This window comes from Onychostoma macrolepis, unplaced genomic scaffold (assembly GCF_012432095.1).
Source record: "Onychostoma macrolepis isolate SWU-2019 unplaced genomic scaffold, ASM1243209v1 Scaffold46, whole genome shotgun sequence".
Classification (NCBI taxonomy): domain Eukaryota; kingdom Metazoa; phylum Chordata; class Actinopteri; order Cypriniformes; family Cyprinidae; genus Onychostoma; species Onychostoma macrolepis.
The window spans coordinates 15,001-23,862 of record NW_026704865.1 but is presented as its reverse complement, the minus strand read 5'-3'; positions in this window follow the sequence as shown (position 1 = coordinate 23,862).

Sequence of the window (8,862 nt, the reverse complement as noted above, 5' to 3'; positions counted from 1 at the left end):
AATATTGTTGGTGAAAACACCACTACTGTACTCAGCACGCTCAGTGGAACCCATTCATGTCATTTTCATGCCATAATACTGTAAAATTTGCATAAAAATGAATGTCCACGGAAGCACTATGTAGGGCCCGCTGAATAAATTGGAAATGGACATTTCTTCATGTGAAAACGTCCATTTCCAATTTATTCAGCGCCCTACATAATGCTTCCGTGGACACCTAAATTTGTGCAATATTGTTGGTGAAAACACATCTACTGTACTCTGCACGCTCAGTGGAACCTATTCATGTCATTTTCATGCCATAATACTGTAAAATTTGCATAAAAATGAATGTCCACGGAAGCACTATGTAGGGCCCGCTGAATAAATTGGAAATGGACATTTCTTCATGTGAAAACGTCCATTTCCAATTTATTCAGCGGGCCCTACATAATGCTTCCGTGGACACCGAAATTTGTGCAATATTGTTGGTGAAAACACATCTACTGTACTCTGCACGCTCAGTGGAACCTATTCATGTCATTTTCATGCCATAATACTGTAAAATTTGCATAAAATGAATGTCACGGAAGCACTATGTAGGGCCGCTGAATAAATTGGAAATGGACATTTCTTCATGTAAAACGTCCATTTCCAATTTATTCAGCGGCCCTACATAATGCTTCCGTGGACACCTAAATTTGTGCAATATTGTTGGTGAAAATACCTCTACTGTACTCAGCACGCTCTGTGGAACTGTGGAACCCATTCATGTCATTTTCATGCCATAATACTGTATAATTTGCATTAAAATTGTTGTTTCTTATGTTGGAATTTGGAGTTGGATTTTGGTGAACTTCACCACATATGGTGCATGACCACCTGTAACTTATTTGACGGTGCCTCCGTGGGTGTTCCGTGGACGATATAGTAAAAGTCATATTTCATAACTGCAATGATATAACTGAGTAATACCTACAGTTTAGTGCCCAGGAACATCACCCAGCAGCCCCATGTACATTAGAGTACATAAAATGTCTTATTTTGCATAAAATGAATGTCACGGAAGCATTATGTAGGGCCCGCTGAATAAATTGGAAATGGACATTTCTTCATGCAAAACGTCCATTTCCAATTTATTCAGCGCCCTACATAATGCTTCCGTGGACACCTAAATTTGTGCAATATTGTTGGTGAAAACACCTCTACTGTACTCAGCACGCTCAGTGGAACCCATTCATGTCATTTTCATGCCATAATACTGTAAAATTTGCATAAAATGAATGTCACGGAAGCACTATGTAGGGCCGCTGAATAAATTGGAAATGGACATTTCTTCATGTGAAAACGTCCATTTCCAATTTATTCAGCGGGCCCTACATAATGCTTCCGTGGACACCAAATTTGTGCAATATTGTTGGTGAAAACACATCTACTGTACTCTGCACGCTCAGTGGAACCCATTCATGTCATTTTCATGCCATAATACTGTAAAATTTGCATAAAATGAATGTCACGGAAGCACTATGTAGGGCCGCTGAATAAATTGGAAATGGACATTTCTTCATGTGAAAACGTCCATTTCCAATTTATTCAGCGGCCCTACATAATGCTTCCGTGGACACCAAATTTGTGCAATATTGTTGGTGAAAATACCTCTACTGTACTCAGCACGCTCTGTGGAACTGTGGAACCCATTCATGTCATTTTCATGCCATAATACTGTATAATTTGCATTAAAATTGTTGTTTCTTATGTTGGAATTTGAGTTGGATTTTGGTGAACTTCACCACATATGGTGCATGACCACCTGTAACTTATTTGACGGTGCCTCCGTAGGTGTTCCGTGGGCGATATAGTAAAAGTCATATTTCATAACTGCAATGATATAACTGAGTAATACCTACAGTTTAGTGCCCAGGAACATCACCCAGCAGCCCCATGTACATTAGAGTACATAAAATGTCTTATTTTGCATAAAATGAATGTCACGGAAGCATTATGTAGGGCCCGCTGAATAAATTGAAATGGACATTTCTTCATGCGAAAACGTCCATTTCAATTTATTCAGTGCGCCCTAAATAATGCTTCCGTGGACACCTAAATTTGTGCAATATTGTTGGTGAAAACACCTCTACTGTACTCAGCACGCTCAGTGGAACCCATTCATGTCATTTTCATTCCATAATACTGTAAAATTTGCATAAAATGAATGTCCACGGAAGCATTATGTAGGGCCCGCTGAATAAATTGGAAATGGACATTTCTTCATGTGAAAACGTCCATTTCCAATTTATTCAGCGCCCTAAATAATGCTTCCGTGGACACCTAAATTTGTGCAATATTGTTGGTGAAAATACCTCTACTGTACTCAGCACGCTCTGTGGAACTGTGGAACCCATTCATGTCATTTTCATGCCATAATACTGTAAAATTTGCATAATGAATGTCCACGGAAGCACTATGTAGGGCCCGCTGAATAAATTGGAAATGGACATTTCTTCATGAAAACGTCCATTTCAATTTATTCAGCGGCCCTACATAATGCTTCCGTGGACACCTAAATTTGTGCAATATTGTTGGTGAAAACACCTCTACTGTACTCAACACGCTCAGTGGAACCCATTCATGTCATTTTCATGCCATAATACTGTAAAATTTGCATAAAATGAATGTCACGGAAGCACTATGTAGGGCCCGCTGAATAAATTGAAATGGACATTTCTTCATGTGAAAACGTCCATTTCCAATTTATTCAACGGGCCCTACATAATGCTTCCGTGGACACCTAAATTTGTGCAATATTGTTGGTGAAAATACCTCTACTGTACTCAGCACGCTCTGTGGAACTGTGGAACCCATTCATGTCATTTTCATGCCATAATACTGTATAATTTGCATTAAAATTGTTGTTTTTTATGTTGGAATTTGGAGTTGGATTTTGGTGAACTTCACCACATATGTTGCATGACCACCTGTAACTTATTTGACGGTGCCTCCGTAGGTGTTCCGTGGACGATATAGTAAAAAGTCATATTTCATAACTGTAATGATATAACTGAGTAATACCTACAGTTTAGTGCCCAGGGAACATCACCCAGCAGCCCCATGTACATTAGAGTACATAAAATGTCTTATTTTGCATAAAAATGAATGTCCACGGAAGCATTATGTAGGGCCCGCTGAATAAATTGGAAATAGACATTTCTTCATGCGAAAACGTCCATTTCCAATTTATTCAGTGCGCCCTAAATAATGCTTCCGTGGACACCTAAATTTGTGCAATATTGTTGGTGAAAACACCTCTACTGTACTCAACACGCTCAGTGGAACCCATTCATGTCATTTTCATGCCATAATACTGTAAAATTTGCATAAAAATGAATGTCCACGGAAGCACTATGTAGGGCCCGCTGAATAAATTGGAAATGGACATTTCTTCATGTGAAAACGTCCATTTCCAATTTATTCAGCGGGCCCTACATAATGCTTCCGTGGACACCGAAATTTGTGCAATATTGTTGGTGAAAACACCTCTACTGTACTCAACACGCTCAGTGGAACCCATTCATGTCATTTTCATGCCATAATACTGTAAAATTTGCATAAAAATGAATGTCCACGGAAGCACTATGTAGGGCCCGCTGAATAAATTGAAATGGACATTTCTTCATGTGAAAACGTCCATTTCCAATTTATTCAGCGCCCTAAATAATGCTTCCGTGGACACTAAATTTGTGCAATATTGTTGGTGAAAACACCTCTACTGTACTCAGCACACTCAGTGGAACCCATTCATGTCATTTTCATGCCATAATACTGTAAAATTTGCATAAAATGAATGTCACGGAAGCATTATGTAGGGCCGCTGAATAAATTGGAAATGGACATTTCTTCATGTGAAAACGTCCATTTCCAATTTATTCAGCGGCCCTACATAATGCTTCCGTGGACACCTAAATTTGTGCAATATTGTTGGTGAAAATACCTCTACTGTACTCAGCACGCTCTGTGGAACTGTGGAACCCATTCATGTCATTTTCATGCCATAATACTGTATAATTTGCATTAAAATTGTTGTTTTTATGTTGGAATTTGAGTTGGATTTTGGTGAACTTCACCACATATGTTGCATGACCACCTGTAACTTATTTGACGGTGCCTCCGTAGGTGTTCCGTGGACGATATAGTAAAAAGTCATATTTCATAACTGCAATGATATAACTGAGTAATACCTACAGTTTAGTGCCCAGGGAACATCACCCAGCAGCCCCATGTACATTAGAGTACATAAAATGTCTTATTTTGCATAAAAATGAATGTCCACGGAAGCATTATGTAGGGCCCGCTGAATAAATTGGAAATAGACATTTCTTCATGTGAAAACGTCCATTTCAATTTATTCAGTGCGCCTAAATAATTCTTCCGTGGACACCTAAATTTGTGCAATATTGTTGGTGAAAACACCTCTACTGTACTCAGCACGCTCAGTGGAACCCATTCATGTCATTTTCATGCCATAATACTGTAAAATTTGCATAAAAATGAATGTCCACGGAAGCACTATGTAGGGCCCGCTGAATAAATTGGAAATGGACATTTCTTCATGTGAAAACGTCCATTTCCAATTTATTCAGTGGGCCCTACATAATGCTTCCGTGGACACCTAAATTTGTGCAATATTGTTGGTAAAAATACCTCTACTGTACTCAGCACGCTCCGTGGAACTGTGGAACCCATTCATGTCATTTTCATGCCATAATACTGTATAATTTGCATTCAAATTGTTGTTTCTGATGTTGGAATTTGGAGTTGGATTTTGGTGAACTTCACCACATATGGTGCATGACCACCTGTAACTTATTTGACGGTGCCTCCGTAGGTGTTCCGTGGACGATATAGTAAAAAGTCACATTTCATAACTGCAATGATATAACTGTGTAATACCTAATGGGCCCGAATGAGGGGCCCACGACGGCGGGGCGTGCCGAATTTCGAAGTCGTGCGACCTTCCGTCTCCGTACGGGGCATGTCCCGCTTCCCATTTAAGCGTGTAACGGTTTGGTGGACACACGCTCCCTTTTTTGACCTTTTGACCCCTAAAGAAGGTCGTACGGTCACGGGACTTTTCCACCGGTCGAGGGGTCCCCGAGACAAAGGTTCGATTTTGGCTCGATCGGACCCTCGCGAGCCGTGTCTACGAAACCGCTAGGCCGAACCCACTCAAATAAACTGAAAGTGGGACTTTTTTCAGAAGCTCCCAGGGGGCCCAAATTGCACACAGAGTTGTATCAGGAGCCCCGGAGCGATGTGCCAACAGGGCCCGGACCTGGGACCCTGAAAAGTATTTTTCCTCATTTTTCATATATCTCTTTGTCTGCCATTAAATTCAATAGGAGAGACCCTGAAACAGGCTTGATTTTGGCAAGACACACGGCCGGACATAAAATGCTTAAGAAGCCGCCACTGCCCTCAAACTCGGGGGCCCGAATGAGGGGCCCTCGATGACGGGGCGTGCCGAGTTTCGAGGTCGTGCGACCTTCCGTCTCTGTACGGGGGATGTCCCGCTTCCCATTTAAGCGTGTAACGGTTTGGTGGACGCGCGCTCCCTTTTTTGACCTTTTGACCCCTAAAGAAGGTCGTACGGTGACGAGACTTTTCCACCCGGTCGAGGGGGTACCCCCGAGACAAAGGTTCCGATTTCGGCTCGATCGGACCCTCGCGAGCCGTGTCCACGAAACCGCTAGGCCGAACCCACTCAAATAAACTGAAAGTGGGACTTTTTTCAGAAGCTCCCAGAGGGCCCAAATTGCACACAGAGTTGTGTCAGGAGCCCCGGAGCGATGTGCCAACAGGGCCCGGACCCGGGACCCTGAAAAGTATTTTTCCTCATTTTTCATATATCTCTTTGTCTGCCATTGAATTCAATAGGAGAGACCCTGAAACAGGCTTGATTTTGGCAAGACACACGGCCGGACATAAAATGCTTAAGAAGCCGCCACTGCCCTCAAACTCGGGGGCCCGAATGAGGGGCCCTCGATGACGGGCGTGCCGAGTTTCGAGGTCGTGCGACCTTCCGTCTCCGTACGGGGGATGTCCCACTTCCCATTTAAGCGTGTAACGGTTTGGTGGACGCGCGCTCCCTTTTTTGACCTTTTGATCCCTAACGAAGGTCGACGGTCACGGGACTTTTCCACCCGGTCGAGGGGTCCCCGAGACAAAGGTTCGATTCGGCTCGATCGGACCCTTGCGAGCCGTGTCCACAAAACTGCTAGGCCGAACCCATTCAAGTAAATGGCAAGTGGGACTTTTTCAGAAACGTCCCAGGGGCCCGAAACTCGACACGGTGGCTCCTTGGGCCCCAGCGAGCCGCTAAAAGCGTGGGGCCCTAGGGTGAGGCGTTTTCCCGAGGTCCTATGGCTTTGTGGTTCGGGGCATAGCGAGGGCCCCTGAGTTGCGAGAATCTCGAATTTCTAGGCCCTACTACCCTCCGTCTCCGTAAGGAGGACATCCCGCTTCCCATTTAAGCGTAATGGTTTGGTGGACGCGCTCCCTTTTTGACCCCTAAAGAAGGCCGTGCGGTGACGAGACTTTTCCACCCGGTCGAGGGGTCGCCCGAGACAAAGGTTCGATTCGGCTCGATCGGACCCTTGCGAGCCGTGTCCACGAAACCGCTAGGCGAACCCATTCAAATAAATGGCAAGTGGGACTTTTTCAGAAGCTCCCAGAGGGCCCAAATTGCACACAGAGTTGTGTCAGGAGCCCCGGGCGATGTGCCAACAGGGCCCGGACCGGGACCCTGAAAAGTATTTTTCCTCATTTTCATATATCTCTTTGTCTGCCATTAAATTCAATAGGAGACCCTGAAACAGGCTTGATTTTGGCAAGACACACGGCGGACATAAAATGCTTAGAAGCCGCCACTGCCCTCAAACTCGGGGCCGAATGAGGGGCCCTCGATGACGGGCGTGCCGAGTTTCGAGGTCGTGCGACCTTCCGTCTCTGTACGGGATGTCCCGCTTCCCATTTAAGCGTAATGGTTTGGTGGACGCGCGCTCCCTTTTTGACCTTTTGACCCCTAAAGAAGGTCGACGGTCACGGGACTTTTCCACCCGGTCGAGGGGTCCCCGAGACAAAGGTTCGATTCGGCTCGATCGGACCCTCGCGAGCCGTGTCCACAAAACTGCTAGGCCGAACCCATTCAAGTAAATGGCAATTGGGACTTTTTCAGAAACGTCCCAGGGGCCCGAAACTTCGACACGGTGGCTCCTTGGGCCCCAGGCGAGCCACCGGCGCGTGGCCCTAGGCCCAGGGAAAATCGAGCCTCCTGCACAAAATCTCTCTCTGCCCTCTTAGACTCTTATACACTCAGAGCCTTCGTGATTTCAAGGTGCCAGACCAGTGATTTTTCCCCAAGGTCCCACGGCTCCGTGCTTGGGGCGCGAAAGAGGGGCCCCTGAGTTGCGAGAATCTCAATTTCTAGGCCCTACTACCCTCCGTCTCCGTAAGGAGGACATCCCGCTTCCCATTTAAACGCGTAATGGTTTGGTGGACGCGCTCCTTTTTGACCTTTTGATCCCTAACGAAGGTCGTGCGGTCACAGGACTTTTCCACCCGGTCGAGGGGTCGCCCGAGACAAAGGTTCCGATTTTGGCTCGATCGACCCTCGCGAGCCGTGTCCACAAAACTGCTAGGCCGAACCCATTCAAGTAAATGGCAATTGGGACTTTTTCAGAAACGTCCCAGGGGCCCGAAACTTGACACGGTGGCTCCTTGGGCCCCCCCGAGCGAGCCACCTAAGAAGGCGCGTGGCCCTAGGCCCAGGGGAAAATCGGGAGCCTCCTGCACAAAATCTCTCTCTCTGCCCTCTTAGACTCTTATACACTCAGAGCCTTTCGTGTGATTTCAAGGTGCCAGACCAGTGATTTTTTCCCCAAGGTCCTACGGCTCCGTGCTTCGGGGGCGCGAAAGAGGGGCCCCTGAGTTGCGAGAATCTCGAATTTCTAGGCCCTACTACCCTCCGTCTCCGTACGGGGGACGTCCCGCTTCCCGTTTAAGCGTGTAACGGTTTGATGGACGCGATCTCCCTTTTTTGACCTTTTGACCCCTAAAGAAGGTCGTACGGTCACGGGACTTTTCCACCCGGTCGAGGGGGTCCCCCCGAGACAAAGATTCCAGTTTTGGCTCGATCGGACCCTCGCGAGCCGTGTCCACAAAACTGCTAGGCCGAACCCATTCAAATAAATGGCAAGTGGGATTTTTTCAGAAACGTCCCAGGGGCCCGAAACTCGGCACCGTGGCTCCTGGGGCCCCCAGGCGAGCCGCTAAGCGTGGGGCCCTAGGGTGAGGCGTTTTTTTCCCCGAGGTCCTATGGCTTTGTGGTTCGGGGCCGCAAGCGAGGGGCCCCTGAGGTGCCAGAATCTCAAATCTTGGGGCCCTATGACCCTCCGTCTCCGTAAGGAGGACATCCCGCTTCCCATTTAAGCAGCGTAACGGTTTGGTGGGCCGCGCTCCCTTTTGACCTTTTGACCCCTAACGAAGGTCGACGGTCACGGGACTTTTCCACCCGGTCGAGGGGTCGCCCGAGACAAAGGTTCGATTTTGGCTCGATCGACCCTCGCGAGCCGTGTCCACAAAACTGCTAGGCCGAACCCATTCAAGTAAATGGCAAGTGGGACTTTTCAGAAACGTCCCAGGGGCCCGAAACTCGACACGGTGGCTCCTTGGGCCCCAGGCGAGCCACCGGCGCGGGGCCCTAGGCCCAGGGAAAATCGAGCCTCCTGCACAAAATCTCTCGCTGCCCTCTTAGACTGTTATACACTCAGAGCCTTCGTGTGATTTCAAGGTGCCAGTTCAGTGATTTTTTCCCAAGGTCCCACGGCT